At 44.5% G+C, this 24,949-nt stretch overlaps 32 non-coding genes and 1 pseudogene across 32 annotated transcripts; 31 read left to right on the top strand and 2 right to left on the bottom strand.

Annotated features, from left to right (window-relative positions):
* The window catches only part of LOC148585377 (protein FAR1-RELATED SEQUENCE 5-like), a 218,629-nt pseudogene that overhangs the window by 25,151 nt on the left and 168,529 nt on the right, over window positions 1-24,949 (bottom strand).
* Window positions 499-605, bottom strand: LOC148585755 (small nucleolar RNA R71). The gene has a single exon (XR_015912586.1). It is a non-coding gene; the product is annotated as a small nucleolar RNA R71 (small nucleolar RNA).
* LOC148585754 (5S ribosomal RNA) lies at window positions 11,229-11,347 on the top strand. Its single transcript, XR_015912504.1, has one exon. It is a non-coding gene; the product is annotated as a 5S ribosomal RNA (ribosomal RNA).
* Window positions 11,682-11,800, top strand: LOC148585753 (5S ribosomal RNA). The gene has a single exon (XR_015912503.1). It is a non-coding gene; the product is annotated as a 5S ribosomal RNA (ribosomal RNA).
* LOC148585752 (5S ribosomal RNA) lies at window positions 12,135-12,253 on the top strand. Its single transcript, XR_015912502.1, has one exon. It is a non-coding gene; the product is annotated as a 5S ribosomal RNA (ribosomal RNA).
* Window positions 12,588-12,706, top strand: LOC148585751 (5S ribosomal RNA). Its single transcript, XR_015912501.1, has one exon. It is a non-coding gene; the product is annotated as a 5S ribosomal RNA (ribosomal RNA).
* On the top strand, window positions 13,041-13,159 carry LOC148585750 (5S ribosomal RNA). The gene has a single exon (XR_015912500.1). It is a non-coding gene; the product is annotated as a 5S ribosomal RNA (ribosomal RNA).
* Window positions 13,494-13,612, top strand: LOC148585749 (5S ribosomal RNA). The gene has a single exon (XR_015912499.1). It is a non-coding gene; the product is annotated as a 5S ribosomal RNA (ribosomal RNA).
* Window positions 13,947-14,065, top strand: LOC148585748 (5S ribosomal RNA). The gene has a single exon (XR_015912498.1). It is a non-coding gene; the product is annotated as a 5S ribosomal RNA (ribosomal RNA).
* LOC148585747 (5S ribosomal RNA) lies at window positions 14,400-14,518 on the top strand. Its single transcript, XR_015912497.1, has one exon. It is a non-coding gene; the product is annotated as a 5S ribosomal RNA (ribosomal RNA).
* LOC148585746 (5S ribosomal RNA) lies at window positions 14,853-14,971 on the top strand. The gene has a single exon (XR_015912496.1). It is a non-coding gene; the product is annotated as a 5S ribosomal RNA (ribosomal RNA).
* On the top strand, window positions 15,306-15,424 carry LOC148585745 (5S ribosomal RNA). Its single transcript, XR_015912495.1, has one exon. It is a non-coding gene; the product is annotated as a 5S ribosomal RNA (ribosomal RNA).
* On the top strand, window positions 15,759-15,877 carry LOC148585744 (5S ribosomal RNA). The gene has a single exon (XR_015912493.1). It is a non-coding gene; the product is annotated as a 5S ribosomal RNA (ribosomal RNA).
* LOC148585743 (5S ribosomal RNA) lies at window positions 16,212-16,330 on the top strand. The gene has a single exon (XR_015912492.1). It is a non-coding gene; the product is annotated as a 5S ribosomal RNA (ribosomal RNA).
* LOC148585742 (5S ribosomal RNA) lies at window positions 16,665-16,783 on the top strand. The gene has a single exon (XR_015912491.1). It is a non-coding gene; the product is annotated as a 5S ribosomal RNA (ribosomal RNA).
* On the top strand, window positions 17,118-17,236 carry LOC148585741 (5S ribosomal RNA). Its single transcript, XR_015912490.1, has one exon. It is a non-coding gene; the product is annotated as a 5S ribosomal RNA (ribosomal RNA).
* LOC148585740 (5S ribosomal RNA) lies at window positions 17,571-17,689 on the top strand. The gene has a single exon (XR_015912489.1). It is a non-coding gene; the product is annotated as a 5S ribosomal RNA (ribosomal RNA).
* On the top strand, window positions 18,024-18,142 carry LOC148585739 (5S ribosomal RNA). Its single transcript, XR_015912488.1, has one exon. It is a non-coding gene; the product is annotated as a 5S ribosomal RNA (ribosomal RNA).
* Window positions 18,477-18,595, top strand: LOC148585738 (5S ribosomal RNA). Its single transcript, XR_015912487.1, has one exon. It is a non-coding gene; the product is annotated as a 5S ribosomal RNA (ribosomal RNA).
* Window positions 18,930-19,048, top strand: LOC148585737 (5S ribosomal RNA). Its single transcript, XR_015912486.1, has one exon. It is a non-coding gene; the product is annotated as a 5S ribosomal RNA (ribosomal RNA).
* LOC148585736 (5S ribosomal RNA) lies at window positions 19,383-19,501 on the top strand. Its single transcript, XR_015912485.1, has one exon. It is a non-coding gene; the product is annotated as a 5S ribosomal RNA (ribosomal RNA).
* LOC148585735 (5S ribosomal RNA) lies at window positions 19,836-19,954 on the top strand. Its single transcript, XR_015912484.1, has one exon. It is a non-coding gene; the product is annotated as a 5S ribosomal RNA (ribosomal RNA).
* Window positions 20,289-20,407, top strand: LOC148585734 (5S ribosomal RNA). Its single transcript, XR_015912482.1, has one exon. It is a non-coding gene; the product is annotated as a 5S ribosomal RNA (ribosomal RNA).
* LOC148585733 (5S ribosomal RNA) lies at window positions 20,742-20,860 on the top strand. The gene has a single exon (XR_015912481.1). It is a non-coding gene; the product is annotated as a 5S ribosomal RNA (ribosomal RNA).
* On the top strand, window positions 21,195-21,313 carry LOC148585732 (5S ribosomal RNA). Its single transcript, XR_015912480.1, has one exon. It is a non-coding gene; the product is annotated as a 5S ribosomal RNA (ribosomal RNA).
* Window positions 21,648-21,766, top strand: LOC148585731 (5S ribosomal RNA). The gene has a single exon (XR_015912479.1). It is a non-coding gene; the product is annotated as a 5S ribosomal RNA (ribosomal RNA).
* LOC148585730 (5S ribosomal RNA) lies at window positions 22,101-22,219 on the top strand. Its single transcript, XR_015912478.1, has one exon. It is a non-coding gene; the product is annotated as a 5S ribosomal RNA (ribosomal RNA).
* LOC148585729 (5S ribosomal RNA) lies at window positions 22,554-22,672 on the top strand. Its single transcript, XR_015912477.1, has one exon. It is a non-coding gene; the product is annotated as a 5S ribosomal RNA (ribosomal RNA).
* Window positions 23,007-23,125, top strand: LOC148585728 (5S ribosomal RNA). Its single transcript, XR_015912476.1, has one exon. It is a non-coding gene; the product is annotated as a 5S ribosomal RNA (ribosomal RNA).
* On the top strand, window positions 23,460-23,578 carry LOC148585727 (5S ribosomal RNA). The gene has a single exon (XR_015912475.1). It is a non-coding gene; the product is annotated as a 5S ribosomal RNA (ribosomal RNA).
* Window positions 23,913-24,031, top strand: LOC148585726 (5S ribosomal RNA). The gene has a single exon (XR_015912474.1). It is a non-coding gene; the product is annotated as a 5S ribosomal RNA (ribosomal RNA).
* Window positions 24,366-24,484, top strand: LOC148585725 (5S ribosomal RNA). Its single transcript, XR_015912473.1, has one exon. It is a non-coding gene; the product is annotated as a 5S ribosomal RNA (ribosomal RNA).
* Window positions 24,819-24,937, top strand: LOC148585724 (5S ribosomal RNA). The gene has a single exon (XR_015912471.1). It is a non-coding gene; the product is annotated as a 5S ribosomal RNA (ribosomal RNA).

The raw sequence follows: 24,949 nt of genomic DNA, 5'->3' as shown, positions 1-24,949 counted from the left end.
CGATCCTGAAATTGAGCGGACAATTCGACAAAGGCCTAGAGACAATGAAGAAGAGGAAGAAGTTGAGGAAACAATGAAAGATTTGCAAGAGAACCCACCAATAGTGCTAAGACCACTAGCGGCGAATCCACTACCGATGCGAAGACCGATGAAACAGGCTTTCATCCCGACAAACCTCAACCAACCATCATGCATAGCCTATCAACCGGAGGTGGAAGGCAATTATTATATTTCTCCTCAGATATTCAATGCATTGACTTACTTCAAGGGCACAGCTACTGAGGATCCTAAGTTGCATCTTAAGGAGTTCTTTGATCTATGCAAGCTGCAGCACATAAAAGGTCTAATGCCAGAGAGACTCAGGTTAGTCCTCTTTCCTTTCTCTTTGAAAGATAATGCTAAACTGTGGTATAATTCCTCGCCTGCAGATTCCATCCATACCTGGGACGAATTAGCCACCAAGTTCCTAAAGAAGTTCTTCCCAGCTCAAAAGACAAGACAGTTTAAAAGGGAATTTCAAATGTTCCAACAAAGAGATGGAGATCTTTTCTTTGAGGCATGGGACCACTTCAATCATTGCTTCTAAAATGCCCACATCACAACATCCCTCAAGATGATCAAGTACAAATTTTTTATGAAGGGTTAGATGACACTAACAAAGGGATGGTTGATTCAGCTTGTCGAAGAGCACTTATGGAAAAGAGGAGTGAGGAAGCCATGGAGCTATTCAAAACACTAAGTGAGCATTCCCAACAATTCTGCTCTAGAGGAAGGCAAGGAGTAAAAAGTAAAGGCATGTATGAAGTGAACCTCAATGGTGGATCTCCAAATCAAATGGCTGCTGTGGAAAGAAAGTTGGATATGATTTTCAAAGCCATAACTGCTCAGAACATCTCACCTATTCAACAGGACACACAAATCTAGGTATGTGCCATATGTTCTCATTTTGATCACACCACTGAGATGTGTCCTTTATCTCCATTTGCAGATCAAGAATAGGCGATTTATGTGGGACAAAACAATTACCCTCTCAAGAACAATCCATACTCCAACACCTACAATCCAGGGTGGCGTAACCACTCCAATTTCTCATAGAGTAACAATCGGAATGCTCTAAACCCTCAAGGACAGCAGAGGAGTCCCCAACAAGCAGTCTTACCAGTTCAAGAGCCAAAGAAGAATGACCTGGAGAGTATTGTACATCAATTTGTGATTGCGCAACAACAAACCAATGCCAAGCATGACCAGTCCATTCAAAGGACCAAGCAAGCTATCCAAAGACTGGAAGTACAAATGGGACAAATGGCGAAGGAGCTAAGTGAAAGGAAGCAGGGTGAATTTCCATCCCAAACAATACCCAGTCCAAGGGGTTACCAACAATTGAAAGCAGTCACAATTCTCAGAAATGGAAAGGTCATAGGAATTGAAGAGCCACCTCAAGCATCCCCAGATGAAACCTCAACATCCAAGGTAAGTAAAATGGAGAAGGTGAATGCACCACCCTTCCCTCAAAGGTTAGTAAAGCCAAAGAAAGAAAAACAACTCATTGATATTTTTGAAACCTTGAGGAAAGTGGAGATTAACATTCCTTTATTAGATGCAATTAAACAGATTCCCTCATATGCTAAATTTTTAAAAGATTGTTACACTAATAAAAGGAAGTTTCAGGAGCATGAGACAATGGCCTCAACCGAGGAGGTAAGTGCGGTTTTGTTAAGAAAATTACCACCAAAGCTAACAGATCTGGGTAGTTTTACCATTCCTTGCAGGATAGGAGACCATTTTTTGAAAGGGTACTGCTGGCTCTCCGAGCAGGGGTTAATTTGTTGCCTTACACTGTATATGAGACACTAGGTTTGGGGGAGCTTGAACCAACCTCTATCACCTTGCAATTGGCAGACAGGAGCATCAAAAGACCAAGAGGTATACTTGAGGATGTTTTGGTAAAGGTAGGGAAATTTATTTTACATGCTGATTTTATTATGTTGGATGTGGAAGAATCCCCTATGCCATCACCTTTACCTACTATCTTAGGAAGACCCTTTATGAGAACTGCTGATACTACAATAGGTGTGAAAAAGGATACAGTAAATATGAAGGTGAATGGTGAGACAATAGAGTTCAAAATATTTGATGCAATGAAATTACCTCAAGATGATTTCGAATGTTTTGATGTTTGTATGATCCAAGGTGATGGTGAGACGTTCTTTAGGACCAACACAATGATCCATTGAAGACCCCCCTCACTCACAATTTCACAAGGCAAAACATTAATCCAAATTATGAAGATGTTACTAAGGACATCATTGGAGCAGAGCACCCCCTTGAAACCTTTCAACCATATCCAAGTGCTAAGAGGAAGCTGCGGCTGCATGAACTAGAAGAATTAAGGTGTGAAGCAAATGGGGATACCAAGCTCCACAAGAAAAGATCCAAGGCTTATCATGATACGAAGCATGTCAAAAAGGAGTCTTATATGGGACAGAAAGTGTTGACCTATACTTCAAGATTAAGTCCTATCCTTGTACCACCAAGAGCACTAGAGCCACAATCCGTGGAGTCCAACTACATCTCTCCAGACTAGTAGCACTGAAGCTACTAGAAGAAGCGTTTGAGCAATCCAAGAGCTCGAGCGCATCTTCTTAGAACAGTGGTACTGAGGCCACTAAATGCGGTACAATTCTCTATTTCCTTTCCATTGTGTCAATTTCTTTACTTTACATAATTTTCTGTAATACTTTTAATGTTCTTACTTATCTTTTGTGTTTTCTTTTTATTTCAGTAAGTTGTTGTACATTTTGCATTCTCAAAAAAAAAAAATTGTTTTACATTTTGTTACTACGATCGAGCCCAGTGCCCAATTTTTGTTACGTTCTATTCTGTTAGTGCAATCGAGCGCACTTTGTGTGCGTTCGAGTGCACCTCACCCACACACGCACACCACTGCAAGAGTAAGATAGAGCACACTCGGGCAGATGGCCATGTGACCTATTTTAGGTCACTTTTCCCCCATTTTCACCTCACTTCTTCCCCGCACCGTATGCCCACCCACTCTCTACTCTCACTCCGCCAGCAATCAACATCACCACACTCCCTTCCACCGATCACCACTCATCACCACCACACCCCCACAATACACCGCACTCTCCGGTCACCACTTCCCACCACACAACACTCACACCCATTCCCGCCTTCACATATCTCCACCCCAACTCGGCTTCTCCCCAACCTCCATTTTTTTCATAATTTTTGCAATTTGTGGGTGATTCTCCACCCACATTTGCTCTAGTGGTTGGATTTACTTGATTTTGCAGGGGGTTTGGGCAATTGTTGCTATGATTTTAAAACTTTGGTTGTCACACTGCACACCAAGTGTTCGACAAAAGTCTTGAATCAAGCTCACCATGCCAAAAACTCGAGCTTCATCCTCTCGGGGTACTGATTCGCAAGCCATTTCCTCCCCACCCACTTTTAAGGAGCAGGAGCTGCTGTTTGAAACGACTTTTGCCATCCGAGAGGATTTCCAACACCTTGAAGCTTCTCAATGGGCGGTCGCAGAGTTCAAGCACCGGTGGCTATAGAAGCTATTCAAGCCAGTCACCTCCACTGCATACAAAAAATTGGTGACCGAGTTCTATGCACACCTATCTCATGATTGCAACAGGCTGGCTGGCCTATCTTCCACAGTGTATGGACAAGCTATTGAAGTGATGAAGGCTGACATTGCCACTGCACTCCAGTGCAATGATGAGCACCCTCCAAAAGAAGCGCAGCTTGCAAAGCAACCTCCTAGATTTTATGTGGAGAAAATCATTAAAGACATGTGTTAAGGGCAATATGATGACACACACCATAATGCCAGAAGCCGGTCCAAGCTACCTCCATAGCTTTGGTTTGTGGACTCTATTTTGCACCGTAATGCCTTTCCCTTGGGGCACAAGACTCAAAGGCGGGACCAATTCTTACAAACACTCTTCATAAAGGTGCCTGGTGTTCCATTCCTGACATCATTTGGAACCAAATTCATAAGTTTTGGAATGGAGTGCATATCGGGGGAGCTGAGTCCACCCACTCATGGGGGTTGCCCTTTCCTTACTTAATCACATACATCCTCCGGAAAAAGGGCATCAAGGGCAGCACAGCAGATGAGCCAGTCACCACTACCCCAAAGTTTGGCATTCACCAATGGAACCAAAGCTGCTCCCACATGCCCAAGGTACCTCAAACACTAGCAGCTGACACAAAAGAGTTCTAGGCCGAACCGATAGCAAAAGATGAACCCTCAGCTAATTCGGAAGCAACAGCAGAGGAGGCCCCGGTCACTTTTCGTGTAGCATAGTTTCACTCCATCAGTGAAGAAGTGGCCGGCCTTTGGAGAGAGTTGGTTGATCAAAGCCGAGAGGCTCAGGAGGATAAAGTCTTGATGGACGAAAGACTAGCTGCCTTAGAAGAACTGATGCGGTCCATTCTTAGCCGTTTGCCACCACCATCAGGAGCATCTTCTTCGGGATAGCACTAAGAGGGGACCCACCGTCTGGCTAAAGACGTTAAACTTAGCGCTCATGGGAGGCACCCCATAGTTTATCTTGTTATTTTATTTTTGTGTGTTTCACTTAATCTTTTTATTTATCTTTAGTTTTGTTTCCTTTTACTTGTTTTCGTGCTTTCTTATTTTGCAGGGACAAGTGCGCTTTGAGTTAAGTTTGGGGGTGTGCTATGAGCCATGCTCTTCCAAACAGTGTTGTCCATCTCCTAGGTAAATTGTTTCCTTGTTTTAGACACATTTGGGACAATGTGTCATTTAAGTTTGGGGGTATGGGAACACATGTTGTCTACACTCACTTTGTCCTAGTTTCATGTTATTTGTTTTGTTTGTTTATTGTTAAAAAATAATAATAATAATAAAATAAATAAAAATAAAAATTTCTATGCATGTTCTTGGTTGCCTTAAAATTTTGGTTAATCTAAGAGAATTGTGGTTTAATTTCATTGGTGAGCTTAAAATTTTGAACACATGATCTGATGAGAGAATTTGTTAAGTTTAGTTACTTGCTTAGGATAGTTGAGAAATCACATGTTTGATCTGATCACACAAGCACATTAGCACATAAATTGTGGGGTATGGAATGAAAGTCTGATGTGTGTGTTTTTACGTCTAGGGTGAAACTGGATGATTTATTAGATGGATACTTTGGCATATATATATATATACACACACACACATATATATATATATATATATATATGTGTGTGTGTGTGTGTGTGTGTGTGTGTGTGTGTGTGTGATAAAAAAAGAAAAAGAAAAATATGATCATTGATAAGCTTTTCACTAAGTAACTGGACCTCTTGCCTCAAAGAAAATTTTTTATTTGATTGATGTCATGGTTAGTTTGGTTTCGTAGTCTTTTTGACTCGAGTTAGTAAGTCCTAGGGGTGTCCTTACACCTAATGCCCTAAAACCATCTGGTTTGGGAGTCATTGACTTAACACTTGTTACATGGATCAATTAGAAAGCTTAAGGGAACCAAACATTGCACAACCTGACCAAAAAAAAAAAAAAAAAAAAGAATAAAAAGAAATATGCCATTGTTGTTCATTCTAATAGGGATTTCAGTGAACTTTGAAATATGGAGACATTGCACATTGGAAATACTCGGAAGCTTCATAATTTTGTGCTAGTTCACTTTATATTGTTTTCAAACTTGTGATGTTTAAGCATGTCCTTTGTAAGTAATTGAACTTTGAGATTCCAATTCATTGTGAAGATGGAGTTCATCTTTTATAAGCTTGCTAATGAATGAAAATCATGATCTTGAAGTGATACTTTAATTTTTGGGATAACATGAACTGTGCATGATGTTTGTGGGTAACATTCTTGAAAAACCCTCACGAGACTTCACTCGTCCTCTAGGAAATCCCTAAGGGTTTAAAAGGCTTGTTGCATATACTAAATGCAATCGTACATCCCATGAAAGATGGATTTACCTTTTTGTTTTATGTTTCTCCCTTTAGTCTTTAGTTTTGTATTGCTAAGGTACTAGCAAAATGTAAGTTTGGGAGTGTGTTAAGTGCCAAAATATTCATATTTTAGCCCCTAAATTACATGTGTTAATCCTTTAGTTTTGGTTAATTTATGCCATTTTAGTTCTTTTATATGTTTTCCTTGTTTTTGTAGGTCCTTGGAAAAAAAAAAAAGGGAATCAATCTTAAAGGTTTTGGGCTTAAAGAGCAATTTTGAAGAAGATTGGAGGCTCTAGTAGTGCAATCGATTGTAGGGGAGCTGCAATCGAGCGCACTATAGGCGAAGACCACGAGCGCAAGGCCCCCGCGATCGAGTGCCCAACACATGAGGATCGATCGCAGTCCTACGATCGATCGCAATCCTACGATCGATCGCATACGGGCTGCAATCCAGTGCACCCGTGCGTGATGAGCAAGTCAGCCTCCAGCCTTGATATAGAAAGTGTAATTTCTAGGGTTTTGTAACTTTGTGCAAACTAGGGCTCAAACCCTACGATTTTTAGGGTTTCAAACCCCAAGGCTTATAAATTGACCCTTAAACCTCTAGAATAGACACCCAATTTTCAAGGAGAAGAATTGGAGCTCTTTAAGTTCAAGTTTTGGGTTTATTCTTTTCCTTGCTATTTTATTTGTGACGATGTTTAACATCAAACTCATGTGTAACTAATTTACTTAGTAGGGATAGATTGAAGCCCTAGTTATGTTTAGTTAATATTCAATATTGGCGCCTTTGTGATGATCATATTGTGATATTTAACTTGATTAATTCCTACTTTCATGAATTCCTCATATGTGTTTGTCTGATCAACATATGCATGTGCTATGGATTAGTTAGTTAAATCAATTTGAATGAGCGAGTCCTAGGTTTAATAAAAGTAACAAAAGAAATCCACATTGGATTCTTAGGTTAATCAACATGGGGAACCGGGAGTATACACCTATGCCCTAGGCTTCATGTGTTTGTCGATTTCCACAGAATTATGCTTTCTTAAAGAACAACTTAGTATACACCCATGCTAAATCCTTTAAGAAAAGAGTTAAAGTATACACCCATGCCCTTAGGTTAACAACTTAGGGAAATCTATAGCTTAAGTAGTATATACCCATGCCCTTAGGTTGACAAATATTAGATACAAATAACATGATCAAAACATTGGCATATTGTTATATTATCTAAATATAATTAGTGGTGGATATCAAAGTCCTACCTTTTTATTATTATCAACTCAAAATCAATCTTTGTTTTATTTTACTTTTGAAATTTATTTTAAGCAAAATTTAGCAATCCTTGTGGGAATGATCTCGTACTTACGTCATATACTACTATGTTGACCTTGTGCACTTGCAGGTAAAACGTACAATTATTTGCCTATTAATTTAGGTAGATATTTGCACAACAGTGGTCAACAACTACACTAGTCACATACCACTGTCCTTCAACAAACTTTGGATTCAACTTTGCCTTACAATCCCTTTTTACTGTGGGATTTGGCAGGCTTGTCTTGGGTTGTGGCTTGCCTTGACGCCCACATGCAAGGGTGACACGTGTGCTTTCCCAAGTGATTTTGTCTCTAGTGAATTTTTTGATTACAACTCCAAAACCTCTTTTCCATTGTTGTTCCACAATTACCCACCTAAATTAATAGGCAAATAACTGGATGTTTTACCCGCAAGTGCACGAGGTCAACATAGTAGTATAGTGTGCAAATACGAGGTCATTCCTACGAGGACTGCTGAATCTTGTCTAAATTAAATTCCCAAATTAAAATAAAACAAAGATTAGATTTGAATTGATAATGATATAAAGGTAGGGCTTTGATTATCCACCACTAATTATATTAAGTTAATATATCAATATGCCAATGTTTTGATCAAGTTATGTCTATCTAATGTTTGTCAACCTAAGGGCATGGGTGTATACTCCTTAAGCTATAGATTTCCCTAAGCAACGAGTTAGGCATAGGTGTATACTCTAACTCTTTTCTTTCCATAGGTGTATACTCTATGGAAATCGACAAACGCATGAGGCCTAGGGCATGGGTGTATACTCCCAGTTCCCTATGTTGATTAACCCAAGAATCGCCGTGTGGATTCTTTTGTTACTTATGTTAAACCCAGGACTCGGTCATCCAAATTGATTTAACTAACTAGTCCATACCACATGCACATGTTGATCAGGCACACACATATGAGGAATTCATGAAACTAGGTATTAACCAAGTTAGATATCATAACAAGATCATCACAAAGGCGCCAATATTGAATATTAACAAAACATAACTAGGGCTTCAATCTAGCTCTACTAAATAATATAGCTACACATAAAATTGATGTTAAACATCTTCATAAAATAAAGAAAAGAAAAGAAAAGAATAAACCTGAGACTTGAACTTGAAGAGCTCCTATTCTTCTCCTTTTCAAAGCCCCCTTATTCTAAAGACTTAAGGATCTAGTTATAGGCTTTAGAAGTCCTTGACAAACTAGTAAACCTAGGGATTTCGTAGGGTTTCAAAACCTATTACTATTGGGAGTTGGAAAACCCTAATATGGAAAGAAAGACACTTTGGCCGCCACTTGATATGTCTCCTACGCACAGGTGCGATCGATCGCAGCCCGTGTGCGCTCGATCGCAAGTCTGCGATCGATCCTCGTTTGTTATGCGCTCGATCGCTCTTGGCCTGCTTCGCAGGGAACCTGTGATTGATCGTAGTGTTAGGGGGCTCCCATTTTTCCCTTCTTCTCTCTTTGAGCCCAAATCTTCCAGATTTACTTTATTTTCTTCCAAAAGCCTACAAAGTATGGAAAACACAAAAAGGAATTAAAATGACCTAATTAACTAGAACCAAAGGATTAAAACATGCAAGTTAAGGGCTGAAAATATGAATATTTTAGCACTTAACATCCATCCAAACCGCCTATAATATGAGCAAAGATTTCTAACGGTTCAGAGATTTCTCAAAAAATTATTGTTGTTTTTGCACTAAGGTATGAGCGTCAGATTTAGGTATGTACATAAGTTGAAAAGTTCCATTTCCAAAGGTTTTCGACCACATTTTTTGCAATTTCTTCTATCCAAACACACAAAAATTTTATTGTACAAGAAAATAAAAAAGCCTTTTTAAGTTTTAGAAGAGTTTCTTACAGGGGAAAAGGCCATGGTGTGTAGCGGCGGTGCTGCTTCGTGCTGGGACTCGTCCTTTGTGGTGGGCGGTGGTGGTAGTGGGCAGGAGAGGAAAGGGCCGGTGGTGGGAGAGGGTCGGAGGGGCTGGAGATGTTGCAGAGAGGGCGGGAAAATGAAATTTCATTTACGTGTGGGTTTATTTTTTGTTTTTTATTTTTTTATTTTATTCTTTTTTTATAAAAAAGGTAGTTAACATAGGTTAGGTTAACCCAGGAAAATGAGGATGGAGTGCTGATGGAGTGCTACTCCGTAGCATTACACCTAGGTGAGTTCGAGTGCCCAAGCCAGTGGAGTGAGTGCAGCAGCGATCGCGCGCACCAGAAGCAGGCTCGAGCGCAACCCCTTGGGATTGAGCACACTCGGGGCGCCCAGATGCGGCAGAAGTCATTTTTCACTACAGATTGGGTTTTCAGTCTCCTAATTGAATTAGGAGACTAACCTTGGAGTTTATTAGGTTTTCTAGAGCTTCTAAGGTTTTCGTAAGCCTATAAATATGCACTTAGATCATTAGAAAAATACACAATTCCAGAGAGGAGAATTTGGAGCTACTTCCAGGAGTCATTTCCGATTTCTTCTTTTCTTTTCTTTTATTTTTAGTTTTATTACCTGTAGCTAAATATTTTGTTAGGGGCTAGATTGAAGCCCTAATCATGTCTTTTTAGGATTTCAATATGACGCCTTTGTTTCAATCATATTTTGGTTTATTTAAATTGATTAATTTGTAGTTTATTGAATTCCTCATATGCATATGGTATGGATTTGTTAATTAAGTCAATTTAGATGACCAAATCTTGGGCTTAATAGAGTAACAAAAGAACTTCATCACGGGTTCTTGGCTTAATCAACATGAAAAACTGGGAGTAGATACCATGCCCCTAGGCTTCATGTGTTTGTCGATTTCCATAGATTTATGCTTTCCTAAAGAACAACATAATAGATACCATGGTAAATCCTTTAGGGAAGAAAAGAATTATAATAGATACCATACCTAATTCATTGCTTAGGAAAATCAATAGCTTAAGGAGTAGATACCATACCCTTAAGTTGACAAGCATTAAATACACCGATGATTGGAACACTGGCATATTGTTCTCTTACTTAGTCTGATTAGTGGTGGATGTCAAAACCCTAACCCTTTCTTTATTATTTCTTTTTCAATATTTCAAAATCGTGGCAATATTTTCTTTTAATTTGGAAAATCAGTTTTAAACAAAATCACCAATCCTAGTGGAAATGATCTCGTATTTGACTACTATACTATTGTTTTGATCTTGTGCACTTGCGAGCAAAACGTATCGATTATTTGCCTATTAATTAAGGCAAGAGGAAAGAGAATGAAACAACAATAACAATGACACATATTAAAAATATTAGAAGTAGAACGACAGATAAACCAGCATGTGTCCTGAGGTATATACATGTCATTATCCAAAAGTAACAAAATAATAAATACATAATTTGAAATTCTATGATTCGAAAATAGAAACGAATTGCTCTGGAATATTAGCCGTATAGTGCACTGGACCCCAGCAATAATGTTTCCCAATTTGACAGGAACCATTCAAAGCCTTTTTAAGTAAGTTCGACAAGCAATTCGTTTGAACGCAATCAACCCCGATAAACGAAAATATCAAATGTATAACAAGTCAGTAAATTGGCCATAACTTTTGCTACGAGTGTCAGATTCAGGCATACGACCCCAATCCGGAAAGCTCTTTCTGGTGCGGACGTCACGGTCACCTAGCCAGGGCTGGGTGAGCACATTTTCGAGCTCAAAATCCATCATTTTGACCCCCAAGTAGCTCATTTTGATCCGTGCTCTGTAGAAAAGGCGTTTTTACGGAGTATTTGGTCTTACTCGCGGACACGTCTTTACGGAGCATTTTCACCATACTTACTTCTTAATCACGATGTTATATTATCCCAAAAGTCAAACGGACACATGCGAGCGCCGGATCCATTAACTGTTAGGGCCAGTTCAGCTAGATGCGTAAGGCTTATATGTATTTTGCGTAAGGATGCTAACGGGTGCGATCATACCAGCACTAATGCACCGGATCCCATCAGAACTCCGCAGTTAAGCGTGCTTGGGCGAGAGTAGTACTAGGATGGGTGACCTCCTGGGAAGTCCTCGTGTTGCACCCCTCATTTTGCTTTTAGCTTTTTGGTCCGCGCGGCTTTGGCCACGGTCACCTAGCCAGGGCTGGGTGAGCACATTTTCGAGCTCAAAATCCATCATTTTGACCCCCAAGTAGCTCATTTTGATCCGTGCTCTGTAGAAAAGGCGTTTTTACGGAGTATTTGGTCTTACTCGCGGACACGTCTTTACGGAGCATTTTCACCATACTTACTTCTTAATCACGATGTTATATTATCCCAAAAGTCAAACGGACACATGCGAGCGCCGGATCCATTAACTGTTAGGGCCAGTTCAGCTAGATGCGTAAGGCTTATATGTATTTTGCGTAAGGATGCTAACGGGTGCGATCATACCAGCACTAATGCACCGGATCCCATCAGAACTCCGCAGTTAAGCGTGCTTGGGCGAGAGTAGTACTAGGATGGGTGACCTCCTGGGAAGTCCTCGTGTTGCACCCCTCATTTTGCTTTTAGCTTTTTGGTCCGCGCGGCTTTGGCCACGGTCACCTAGCCAGGGCTGGGTGAGCACATTTTCGAGCTCAAAATCCATCATTTTGACCCCCAAGTAGCTCATTTTGATCCGTGCTCTGTAGAAAAGGCGTTTTTACGGAGTATTTGGTCTTACTCGCGGACACGTCTTTACGGAGCATTTTCACCATACTTACTTCTTAATCACGATGTTATATTATCCCAAAAGTCAAACGGACACATGCGAGCGCCGGATCCATTAACTGTTAGGGCCAGTTCAGCTAGATGCGTAAGGCTTATATGTATTTTGCGTAAGGATGCTAACGGGTGCGATCATACCAGCACTAATGCACCGGATCCCATCAGAACTCCGCAGTTAAGCGTGCTTGGGCGAGAGTAGTACTAGGATGGGTGACCTCCTGGGAAGTCCTCGTGTTGCACCCCTCATTTTGCTTTTAGCTTTTTGGTCCGCGCGGCTTTGGCCACGGTCACCTAGCCAGGGCTGGGTGAGCACATTTTCGAGCTCAAAATCCATCATTTTGACCCCCAAGTAGCTCATTTTGATCCGTGCTCTGTAGAAAAGGCGTTTTTACGGAGTATTTGGTCTTACTCGCGGACACGTCTTTACGGAGCATTTTCACCATACTTACTTCTTAATCACGATGTTATATTATCCCAAAAGTCAAACGGACACATGCGAGCGCCGGATCCATTAACTGTTAGGGCCAGTTCAGCTAGATGCGTAAGGCTTATATGTATTTTGCGTAAGGATGCTAACGGGTGCGATCATACCAGCACTAATGCACCGGATCCCATCAGAACTCCGCAGTTAAGCGTGCTTGGGCGAGAGTAGTACTAGGATGGGTGACCTCCTGGGAAGTCCTCGTGTTGCACCCCTCATTTTGCTTTTAGCTTTTTGGTCCGCGCGGCTTTGGCCACGGTCACCTAGCCAGGGCTGGGTGAGCACATTTTCGAGCTCAAAATCCATCATTTTGACCCCCAAGTAGCTCATTTTGATCCGTGCTCTGTAGAAAAGGCGTTTTTACGGAGTATTTGGTCTTACTCGCGGACACGTCTTTACGGAGCATTTTCACCATACTTACTTCTTAATCACGATGTTATATTATCCCAAAAGTCAAACGGACACATGCGAGCGCCGGATCCATTAACTGTTAGGGCCAGTTCAGCTAGATGCGTAAGGCTTATATGTATTTTGCGTAAGGATGCTAACGGGTGCGATCATACCAGCACTAATGCACCGGATCCCATCAGAACTCCGCAGTTAAGCGTGCTTGGGCGAGAGTAGTACTAGGATGGGTGACCTCCTGGGAAGTCCTCGTGTTGCACCCCTCATTTTGCTTTTAGCTTTTTGGTCCGCGCGGCTTTGGCCACGGTCACCTAGCCAGGGCTGGGTGAGCACATTTTCGAGCTCAAAATCCATCATTTTGACCCCCAAGTAGCTCATTTTGATCCGTGCTCTGTAGAAAAGGCGTTTTTACGGAGTATTTGGTCTTACTCGCGGACACGTCTTTACGGAGCATTTTCACCATACTTACTTCTTAATCACGATGTTATATTATCCCAAAAGTCAAACGGACACATGCGAGCGCCGGATCCATTAACTGTTAGGGCCAGTTCAGCTAGATGCGTAAGGCTTATATGTATTTTGCGTAAGGATGCTAACGGGTGCGATCATACCAGCACTAATGCACCGGATCCCATCAGAACTCCGCAGTTAAGCGTGCTTGGGCGAGAGTAGTACTAGGATGGGTGACCTCCTGGGAAGTCCTCGTGTTGCACCCCTCATTTTGCTTTTAGCTTTTTGGTCCGCGCGGCTTTGGCCACGGTCACCTAGCCAGGGCTGGGTGAGCACATTTTCGAGCTCAAAATCCATCATTTTGACCCCCAAGTAGCTCATTTTGATCCGTGCTCTGTAGAAAAGGCGTTTTTACGGAGTATTTGGTCTTACTCGCGGACACGTCTTTACGGAGCATTTTCACCATACTTACTTCTTAATCACGATGTTATATTATCCCAAAAGTCAAACGGACACATGCGAGCGCCGGATCCATTAACTGTTAGGGCCAGTTCAGCTAGATGCGTAAGGCTTATATGTATTTTGCGTAAGGATGCTAACGGGTGCGATCATACCAGCACTAATGCACCGGATCCCATCAGAACTCCGCAGTTAAGCGTGCTTGGGCGAGAGTAGTACTAGGATGGGTGACCTCCTGGGAAGTCCTCGTGTTGCACCCCTCATTTTGCTTTTAGCTTTTTGGTCCGCGCGGCTTTGGCCACGGTCACCTAGCCAGGGCTGGGTGAGCACATTTTCGAGCTCAAAATCCATCATTTTGACCCCCAAGTAGCTCATTTTGATCCGTGCTCTGTAGAAAAGGCGTTTTTACGGAGTATTTGGTCTTACTCGCGGACACGTCTTTACGGAGCATTTTCACCATACTTACTTCTTAATCACGATGTTATATTATCCCAAAAGTCAAACGGACACATGCGAGCGCCGGATCCATTAACTGTTAGGGCCAGTTCAGCTAGATGCGTAAGGCTTATATGTATTTTGCGTAAGGATGCTAACGGGTGCGATCATACCAGCACTAATGCACCGGATCCCATCAGAACTCCGCAGTTAAGCGTGCTTGGGCGAGAGTAGTACTAGGATGGGTGACCTCCTGGGAAGTCCTCGTGTTGCACCCCTCATTTTGCTTTTAGCTTTTTGGTCCGCGCGGCTTTGGCCACGGTCACCTAGCCAGGGCTGGGTGAGCACATTTTCGAGCTCAAAATCCATCATTTTGACCCCCAAGTAGCTCATTTTGATCCGTGCTCTGTAGAAAAGGCGTTTTTACGGAGTATTTGGTCTTACTCGCGGACACGTCTTTACGGAGCATTTTCACCATACTTACTTCTTAATCACGATGTTATATTATCCCAAAAGTCAAACGGACACATGCGAGCGCCGGATCCATTAACTGTTAGGGCCAGTTCAGCTAGATGCGTAAGGCTTATATGTATTTTGCGTAAGGATGCTAACGGGTGCGATCATACCAGCACTAATGCACCGGATCCCATCAGAACTCCGCAGTTAAGCGTGCTTGGGCGAGAGTAGTACTAGGATGGGTGACCTCCTGGGAAGTCCTCGTGTTGCACCCCTCATTTTGCTTTTAGCTTTTTGGTCCGCGCGGCTTTGGCCACGGTCACCTAGCCAGGGCTGGGTGAGCACATTTTCGAGCTCAAAATCCATCATTTTGACCCCCAAGTAGCTCATTTTGATCCGTGCTCTGTAGAAAAGGCGTTTTTACGGAGTATTTGGTCTTACTCGCGGACACGTCTTTACGGAGCATTTTCACCATACTTACTTCTTAATCACGATGTTATATTATCCCAAAAGTCAAACGGACACATGCGAGCGCCGGATCCATTAACTGTTAGGGCCAGTTCAGCTAGATGCGTAAGGCTTATATGTATTTTGCGTAAGGATGCTAACGGGTGCGATCATACCAGCACTAATGCACCGGATCCCATCAGAACTCCGCAGTTAAGCGTGCTTGGGCGAGAGTAGTACTAGGATGGGTGACCTCCTGGGAAGTCCTCGTGTTGCACCCCTCATTTTGCTTTTAGCTTTTTGGTCCGCGCGGCTTTGGCCACGGTCACCTAGCCAGGGCTGGGTGAGCACATTTTCGAGCTCAAAATCCATCATTTTGACCCCCAAGTAGCTCATTTTGATCCGTGCTCTGTAGAAAAGGCGTTTTTACGGAGTATTTGGTCTTACTCGCGGACACGTCTTTACGGAGCATTTTCACCATACTTACTTCTTAATCACGATGTTATATTATCCCAAAAGTCAAACGGACACATGCGAGCGCCGGATCCATTAACTGTTAGGGCCAGTTCAGCTAGATGCGTAAGGCTTATATGTATTTTGCGTAAGGATGCTAACGGGTGCGATCATACCAGCACTAATGCACCGGATCCCATCAGAACTCCGCAGTTAAGCGTGCTTGGGCGAGAGTAGTACTAGGATGGGTGACCTCCTGGGAAGTCCTCGTGTTGCACCCCTCATTTTGCTTTTAGCTTTTTGGTCCGCGCGGCTTTGGCCACGGTCACCTAGCCAGGGCTGGGTGAGCACATTTTCGAGCTCAAAATCCATCATTTTGACCCCCAAGTAGCTCATTTTGATCCGTGCTCTGTAGAAAAGGCGTTTTTACGGAGTATTTGGTCTTACTCGCGGACACGTCTTTACGGAGCATTTTCACCATACTTACTTCTTAATCACGATGTTATATTATCCCAAAAGTCAAACGGACACATGCGAGCGCCGGATCCATTAACTGTTAGGGCCAGTTCAGCTAGATGCGTAAGGCTTATATGTATTTTGCGTAAGGATGCTAACGGGTGCGATCATACCAGCACTAATGCACCGGATCCCATCAGAACTCCGCAGTTAAGCGTGCTTGGGCGAGAGTAGTACTAGGATGGGTGACCTCCTGGGAAGTCCTCGTGTTGCACCCCTCATTTTGCTTTTAGCTTTTTGGTCCGCGCGGCTTTGGCCACGGTCACCTAGCCAGGGCTGGGTGAGCACATTTTCGAGCTCAAAATCCATCATTTTGACCCCCAAGTAGCTCATTTTGATCCGTGCTCTGTAGAAAAGGCGTTTTTACGGAGTATTTGGTCTTACTCGCGGACACGTCTTTACGGAGCATTTTCACCATACTTACTTCTTAATCACGATGTTATATTATCCCAAAAGTCAAACGGACACATGCGAGCGCCGGATCCATTAACTGTTAGGGCCAGTTCAGCTAGATGCGTAAGGCTTATATGTATTTTGCGTAAGGATGCTAACGGGTGCGATCATACCAGCACTAATGCACCGGATCCCATCAGAACTCCGCAGTTAAGCGTGCTTGGGCGAGAGTAGTACTAGGATGGGTGACCTCCTGGGAAGTCCTCGTGTTGCACCCCTCATTTTGCTTTTAGCTTTTTGGTCCGCGCGGCTTTGGCCACGGTCACCTAGCCAGGGCTGGGTGAGCACATTTTCGAGCTCAAAATCCATCATTTTGACCCCCAAGTAGCTCATTTTGATCCGTGCTCTGTAGAAAAGGCGTTTTTACGGAGTATTTGGTCTTACTCGCGGACACGTCTTTACGGAGCATTTTCACCATACTTACTTCTTAATCACGATGTTATATTATCCCAAAAGTCAAACGGACACATGCGAGCGCCGGATCCATTAACTGTTAGGGCCAGTTCAGCTAGATGCGTAAGGCTTATATGTATTTTGCGTAAGGATGCTAACGGGTGCGATCATACCAGCACTAATGCACCGGATCCCATCAGAACTCCGCAGTTAAGCGTGCTTGGGCGAGAGTAGTACTAGGATGGGTGACCTCCTGGGAAGTCCTCGTGTTGCACCCCTCATTTTGCTTTTAGCTTTTTGGTCCGCGCGGCTTTGGCCACGGTCACCTAGCCAGGGCTGGGTGAGCACATTTTCGAGCTCAAAATCCATCATTTTGACCCCCAAGTAGCTCATTTTGATCCGTGCTCTGTAGAAAAGGCGTTTTTACGGAGTATTTGGTCTTACTCGCGGACACGTCTTTACGGAGCATTTTCACCATACTTACTTCTTAATCACGATGTTATATTATCCCAAAAGTCAAACGGACACATGCGAGCGCCGGATCCATTAACTGTTAGGGCCAGTTCAGCTAGATGCGTAAGGCTTATATGTATTTTGCGTAAGGATGCTAACGGGTGCGATCATACCAGCACTAATGCACCGGATCCCATCAGAACTCCGCAGTTAAGCGTGCTTGGGCGAGAGTAGTACTAGGATGGGTGACCTCCTGGGAAGTCCTCGTGTTGCACCCCTCATTTTGCTTTTAGCTTTTTGGTCCGCGCGGCTTTGGCCACGGTCACCTAGCCAGGGCTGGGTGAGCACATTTTCGAGCTCAAAATCCATCATTTTGACCCCCAAGTAGCTCATTTTGATCCGTGCTCTGTAGAAAAGGCGTTTTTACGGAGTATTTGGTCTTACTCGCGGACACGTCTTTACGGAGCATTTTCACCATACTTACTTCTTAATCACGATGTTATATTATCCCAAAAGTCAAACGGACACATGCGAGCGCCGGATCCATTAACTGTTAGGGCCAGTTCAGCTAGATGCGTAAGGCTTATATGTATTTTGCGTAAGGATGCTAACGGGTGCGATCATACCAGCACTAATGCACCGGATCCCATCAGAACTCCGCAGTTAAGCGTGCTTGGGCGAGAGTAGTACTAGGATGGGTGACCTCCTGGGAAGTCCTCGTGTTGCACCCCTCATTTTGCTTTTAGCTTTTTGGTCCGCGCGGCTTTGGCCACGGTCACCTAGCCAGGGCTGGGTGAGCACATTTTCGAGCTCAAAATCCATCATTTTGACCCCCAAGTAGCTCATTTTGATCCGTGCTCTGTAGAAAAGGCGTTTTTACGGAGTATTTGGTCTTACTCGCGGACACGTCTTTACGGAGCATTTTCACCATACTTACTTCTTAATCACGATGTTATATTATCCCAAAAGTCAAACGGACACATGCGAGCGCCGGATCCATTAACTGTTAGGGCCAGTTCAGCTAGATGCGTAAGGCTTATATGTATTTTGCGTAAGGATGCTAACGGGTGCGATCATACCAGCACTAATGCACCGGATCCCATCAGAACTCCGCAGTTAAGCGTGCTTGGGCGAGAGTAGTACTAGGATGGGTGACCTCCTGGGAAGTCCTCGTGTTGCACCCCTCATTTTGCTTTTAGCTTTTTGGTCCGCGCGGCTTTGGCCACGGTCACCTAGCCAGGGCTGGGTGAGCACATTTTCGAGCTCAAAATCCATCATTTTGACCCCCAAGTAGCTCATTTTGATCCGTGCTCTGTAGAAAAGGCGTTTTTACGGAGTATTTGGTCTTACTCGCGGACACGTCTTTACGGAGCATTTTCACCATACTTACTTCTTAATCACGATGTTATATTATCCCAAAAGTCAAACGGACACATGCGAGCGCCGGATCCATTAACTGTTAGGGCCAGTTCAGCTAGATGCGTAAGGCTTATATGTATTTTGCGTAAGGATGCTAACGGGTGCGATCATACCAGCACTAATGCACCGGATCCCATCAGAACTCCGCAGTTAAGCGTGCTTGGGCGAGAGTAGTACTAGGATGGGTGACCTCCTGGGAAGTCCTCGTGTTGCACCCCTCATTTTGCTTTTAGCTTTTTGGTCCGCGCGGCTTTGGCCACGGTCACCTAGCCAGGGCTGGGTGAGCACATTTTCGAGCTCAAAATCCATCATTTTGACCCCCAAGTAGCTCATTTTGATCCGTGCTCTGTAGAAAAGGCGTTTTTACGGAGTATTTGGTCTTACTCGCGGACACGTCTTTACGGAGCATTTTCACCATACTTACTTCTTAATCACGATGTTATATTATCCCAAAAGTCAAACGGACACATGCGAGCGCCGGATCCATTAACTGTTAGGGCCAGTTCAGCTAGATGCGTAAGGCTTATATGTATTTTGCGTAAGGATGCTAACGGGTGCGATCATACCAGCACTAATGCACCGGATCCCATCAGAACTCCGCAGTTAAGCGTGCTTGGGCGAGAGTAGTACTAGGATGGGTGACCTCCTGGGAAGTCCTCGTGTTGCACCCCTCATTTTGCTTTTAGCTTTTTGGTCCGCGCGGCTTTGGCCACGGTCACCTAGCCAGGGCTGGGTGAGCACATTTTCGAGCTCAAAATCCATCATTTTGACCCCCAAGTAGCTCATTTTGATCCGTGCTCTGTAGAAAAGGCGTTTTTACGGAGTATTTGGTCTTACTCGCGGACACGTCTTTACGGAGCATTTTCACCATACTTACTTCTTAATCACGATGTTATATTATCCCAAAAGTCAAACGGACACATGCGAGCGCCGGATCCATTAACTGTTAGGGCCAGTTCAGCTAGATGCGTAAGGCTTATATGTATTTTGCGTAAGGATGCTAACGGGTGCGATCATACCAGCACTAATGCACCGGATCCCATCAGAACTCCGCAGTTAAGCGTGCTTGGGCGAGAGTAGTACTAGGATGGGTGACCTCCTGGGAAGTCCTCGTGTTGCACCCCTCATTTTGCTTTTAGCTTTTTGGTCCGCGCGGCTTTGGCCACGGTCACCTAGCCAGGGCTGGGTGAGCACATTTTCGAGCTCAAAATCCATCATTTTGACCCCCAAGTAGCTCATTTTGATCCGTGCTCTGTAGAAAAGGCGTTTTTACGGAGTATTTGGTCTTACTCGCGGACACGTCTTTACGGAGCATTTTCACCATACTTACTTCTTAATCACGATGTTATATTATCCCAAAAGTCAAACGGACACATGCGAGCGCCGGATCCATTAACTGTTAGGGCCAGTTCAGCTAGATGCGTAAGGCTTATATGTATTTTGCGTAAGGATGCTAACGGGTGCGATCATACCAGCACTAATGCACCGGATCCCATCAGAACTCCGCAGTTAAGCGTGCTTGGGCGAGAGTAGTACTAGGATGGGTGACCTCCTGGGAAGTCCTCGTGTTGCACCCCTCATTTTGCTTTTAGCTTTTTGGTCCGCGCGGCTTTGGCCACGGTCACCTAGCCAGGGCTGGGTGAGCACATTTTCGAGCTCAAAATCCATCATTTTGACCCCCAAGTAGCTCATTTTGATCCGTGCTCTGTAGAAAAGGCGTTTTTACGGAGTATTTGGTCTTACTCGCGGACACGTCTTTACGGAGCATTTTCACCATACTTACTTCTTAATCACGATGTTATATTATCCCAAAAGTCAAACGGACACATGCGAGCGCCGGATCCATTAACTGTTAGGGCCAGTTCAGCTAGATGCGTAAGGCTTATATGTATTTTGCGTAAGGATGCTAACGGGTGCGATCATACCAGCACTAATGCACCGGATCCCATCAGAACTCCGCAGTTAAGCGTGCTTGGGCGAGAGTAGTACTAGGATGGGTGACCTCCTGGGAAGTCCTCGTGTTGCACCCCTCATTTTGCTTTTAGCTTTTTGGTCCGCGCGGCTTTGGCCACGGTCACCTAGCCAGGGCTGGGTGAGCACATTTTCGAGCTCAAAATCCATCATTTTGACCCCCAAGTAGCTCATTTTGATCCGTGCTCTGTAGAAAAGGCGTTTTTACGGAGTATTTGGTCTTACTCGCGGACACGTCTTTACGGAGCATTTTCACCATACTTACTTCTTAATCACGATGTTATATTATCCCAAAAGTCAAACGGACACATGCGAGCGCCGGATCCATTAACTGTTAGGGCCAGTTCAGCTAGATGCGTAAGGCTTATATGTATTTTGCGTAAGGATGCTAACGGGTGCGATCATACCAGCACTAATGCACCGGATCCCATCAGAACTCCGCAGTTAAGCGTGCTTGGGCGAGAGTAGTACTAGGATGGGTGACCTCCTGGGAAGTCCTCGTGTTGCACCCCTCATTTTGCTTTTAGCTTTTTGGTCCGCGCGGCTTTGGCCACGGTCACCTAGCCAGGGCTGGGTGAGCACATTTTCGAGCTCAAAATCCATCATTTTGACCCCCAAGTAGCTCATTTTGATCCGTGCTCTGTAGAAAAGGCGTTTTTACGGAGTATTTGGTCTTACTCGCGGACACGTCTTTACGGAGCATTTTCACCATACTTACTTCTTAATCACGATGTTATATTATCCCAAAAGTCAAACGGACACATGCGAGCGCCGGATCCATTAACTGTTAGGGCCAGTTCAGCTAGATGCGTAAGGCTTATATGTATTTTGCGTAAGGATGCTAACGGGTGCGATCATACCAGCACTAATGCACCGGATCCCATCAGAACTCCGCAGTTAAGCGTGCTTGGGCGAGAGTAGTACTAGGATGGGTGACCTCCTGGGAAGTCCTCGTGTTGCACCCCTCATTTTGCTTTTAGCTTTTTGGTCCGCGCGGCTTTGGCCACGGTCACCTAGCCAGGGCTGGGTGAGCACATTTTCGAGCTCAAAATCCATCATTTTGACCCCCAAGTAGCTCATTTTGATCCGTGCTCTGTAGAAAAGGCGTTTTTACGGAGTATTTGGTCTTACTCGCGGACACGTCTTTACGGAGCATTTTCACCATACTTACTTCTTAATCACGATGTTATATTATCCCAAAAGTCAAACGGACACATGCGAGCGCCGGATCCATTAACTGTTAGGGCCAGTTCAGCTAGATGCGTAAGGCTTATATGTATTTTGCGTAAGGATGCTAACGGGTGCGATCATACCAGCACTAATGCACCGGATCCCATCAGAACTCCGCAGTTAAGCGTGCTTGGGCGAGAGTAGTACTAGGATGGGTGACCTCCTGGGAAGTCCTCGTGTTGCACCCCTCATTTTGCTTTTAGCTTTTTGGTCCGCGCGGCTTTGGCCACGGTCACCTAGCCAGGGCTGGGTGAGCACATTTTCGAGCTCAAAATCCATCATTTTGACCCCCAAGTAGCTCATTTTGATCCGTGCTCTGTAGAAAAGGCGTTTTTACGGAGTATTTGGTCTTACTCGCGGACACGTCTTTACGGAGCATTTTCACCATACTTACTTCTTAATCACGATGTTATATTATCCCAAAAGTCAAACGGACACATGCGAGCGCCGGATCCATTAACTGTTAGGGCCAGTTCAGCTAGATGCGTAAGGCTTATATGTATTTTGCGTAAGGATGCTAACGGGTGCGATCATACCAGCACTAATGCACCGGATCCCATCAGAACTCCGCAGTTAAGCGTGCTTGGGCGAGAGTAGTACTAGGATGGGTGACCTCCTGGGAAGTCCTCGTGTTGCACCCCTCATTTTGCTTTTAGCTTTTTGGTCCGCGCGGCTTTGGCCACGGTCACCTAGCCAGGGCTGGGTGAGCACATTTTCGAGCTCAAAATCCATCATTTTGACCCCCAAGTAGCTCATTTTGATCCGTGCTCTGTAGAAAAGGCGTTTTTACGGAGTATTTGGTCTTACTCGCGGACACGTCTTTACGGAGCATTTTCACCATACTTACTTCTTAATCACGATGTTATATTATCCCAAAAGTCAAACGGACACATGCGAGCGCCGGATCCATTAACTGTTAGGGCCAGTTCAGCTAGATGCGTAAGGCTTATATGTATTTTGCGTAAGGATGCTAACGGGTGCGATCATACCAGCACTAATGCACCGGATCCCATCAGAACTCCGCAGTTAAGCGTGCTTGGGCGAGAGTAGTACTAGGATGGGTGACCTCCTGGGAAGTCCTCGTGTTGCACCCCTCATTTTGCTTTTAGCTTTTTGGTCCGCGCGGCTTTGGCCACGGTCACCTAGCCAGGGCTGGGTGAGCACATTTTCGAGCTCAAAATCCATCATTTTGACCCCCAAGTAGCTCATTTTGATCCGTGCTCTGTAGAAAAGGCGTTTTTACGGAGTATTTGGTCTTACTCGCGGACACGTCTTTACGGAGCATTTTCACCATACTTACTTCTTAATCACGATGTTATATTATCCCAAAAGTCAAACGGACACATGCGAGCGCCGGATCCATTAACTGTTAGGGCCAGTTCAGCTAGATGCGTAAGGCTTATATGTATTTTGCGTAAGGATGCTAACGGGTGCGATCATACCAGCACTAATGCACCGGATCCCATCAGAACTCCGCAGTTAAGCGTGCTTGGGCGAGAGTAGTACTAGGATGGGTGACCTCCTGGGAAGTCCTCGTGTTGCACCCCTCATTTTGCTTTTAGCTTTTTGGTCCGCGCGGCTTTGGCCACGGTCACCTAGCCAGGGCTGGGTGAGCACATTTTCGAGCTCAAAATCCATCATTTTGACCCCCAAGTAGCTCATTTTGATCCGTGCTCTGTAGAAAAGGCGTTTTTACGGAGTATTTGGTCTTACTCGCGGACACGTCTTTACGGAGCATTTTCACCATACTTACTTCTTAATCACGATGTTATATTATCCCAAAAGTCAAACGGACACATGCGAGCGCCGGATCCATTAACTGTTAGGGCCAGTTCAGCTAGATGCGTAAGGCTTATATGTATTTTGCGTAAGGATGCTAACGGGTGCGATCATACCAGCACTAATGCACCGGATCCCATCAGAACTCCGCAGTTAAGCGTGCTTGGGCGAGAGTAGTACTAGGATGGGTGACCTCCTGGGAAGTCCTCGTGTTGCACCCCTCATTTTGCTTTTAGCTTTTTGGTCCGCGCGGCTTTGGCCACGGTCACCTAGCCAGGGCTGGGTGAGCACATTTTCGAGCTCAAAATCCATCATTTTGACCCCCAAGTAGCTCATTTTGATCCGTGCTCTGTAGAAAAGGCGTTTTTACGGAGTATTTGGTCTTACTCGCGGACACGTCTTTACGGAGCATTTTCACCATACTTACTTCTTAATCACGATGTTATATTATCCCAAAAGTCAAACGGACACATGCGAGCGCCGGATCCATTAACTGTTAGGGCCAGTTCAGCTAGATGCGTAAGGCTTATATGTATTTTGCGTAAGGATGCTAACGGGTGCGATCATACCAGCACTAATGCACCGGATCCCATCAGAACTCCGCAGTTAAGCGTGCTTGGGCGAGAGTAGTACTAGGATGGGTGACCTCCTGGGAAGTCCTCGTGTTGCACCCCTCATTTTGCTTTTAGCTTTTTGGTCCGCGCGGCTTTGGCCACGGTCACCTAGCCAGGGCTGGGTGAGCACATTTTCGAGCTCAAAAATCCATCATTTTGACCCCCAAGTAGCTCATTTTGATCCGTGCTCTGTAGAAAAGGCGTTTTACGGAGTATTTGGTCTTACTCGCGGACACGTCTTTACGGAGCATTTTCACCATACTTACTTCTTAATCACGATGTTATATTATCCCAAAAGTCAAACGGACACATGCGAGCGCCGGATCCATTAACTGTTAGGGCCAGTTCAGCTAGATGCGTAAGGCTTATATGTATTTTGCGTAAGGATGCTAACGGGTGCGATCATACCAGCACTAATGCACCGGATCCCATCAGAACTCCGCAGTTAAGCGTGCTTGGGCGAGAGTAGTACTAGGATGGGTGACCTCCTGGGAAGTCCTCGTGTTGCACCCCTCATTTTGCTTT

This window comes from Corylus avellana, chromosome 5 (assembly GCF_965113065.1).
Source record: "Corylus avellana chromosome 5, dhCorAvel1.hap1.2, whole genome shotgun sequence".
In the NCBI taxonomy this organism is placed as follows: domain Eukaryota; kingdom Viridiplantae; phylum Streptophyta; class Magnoliopsida; order Fagales; family Betulaceae; genus Corylus; species Corylus avellana.
The sequence above is the reverse complement of the archived record's forward strand: the minus strand, read 5'-3'. Positions and strand labels throughout refer to the sequence as shown.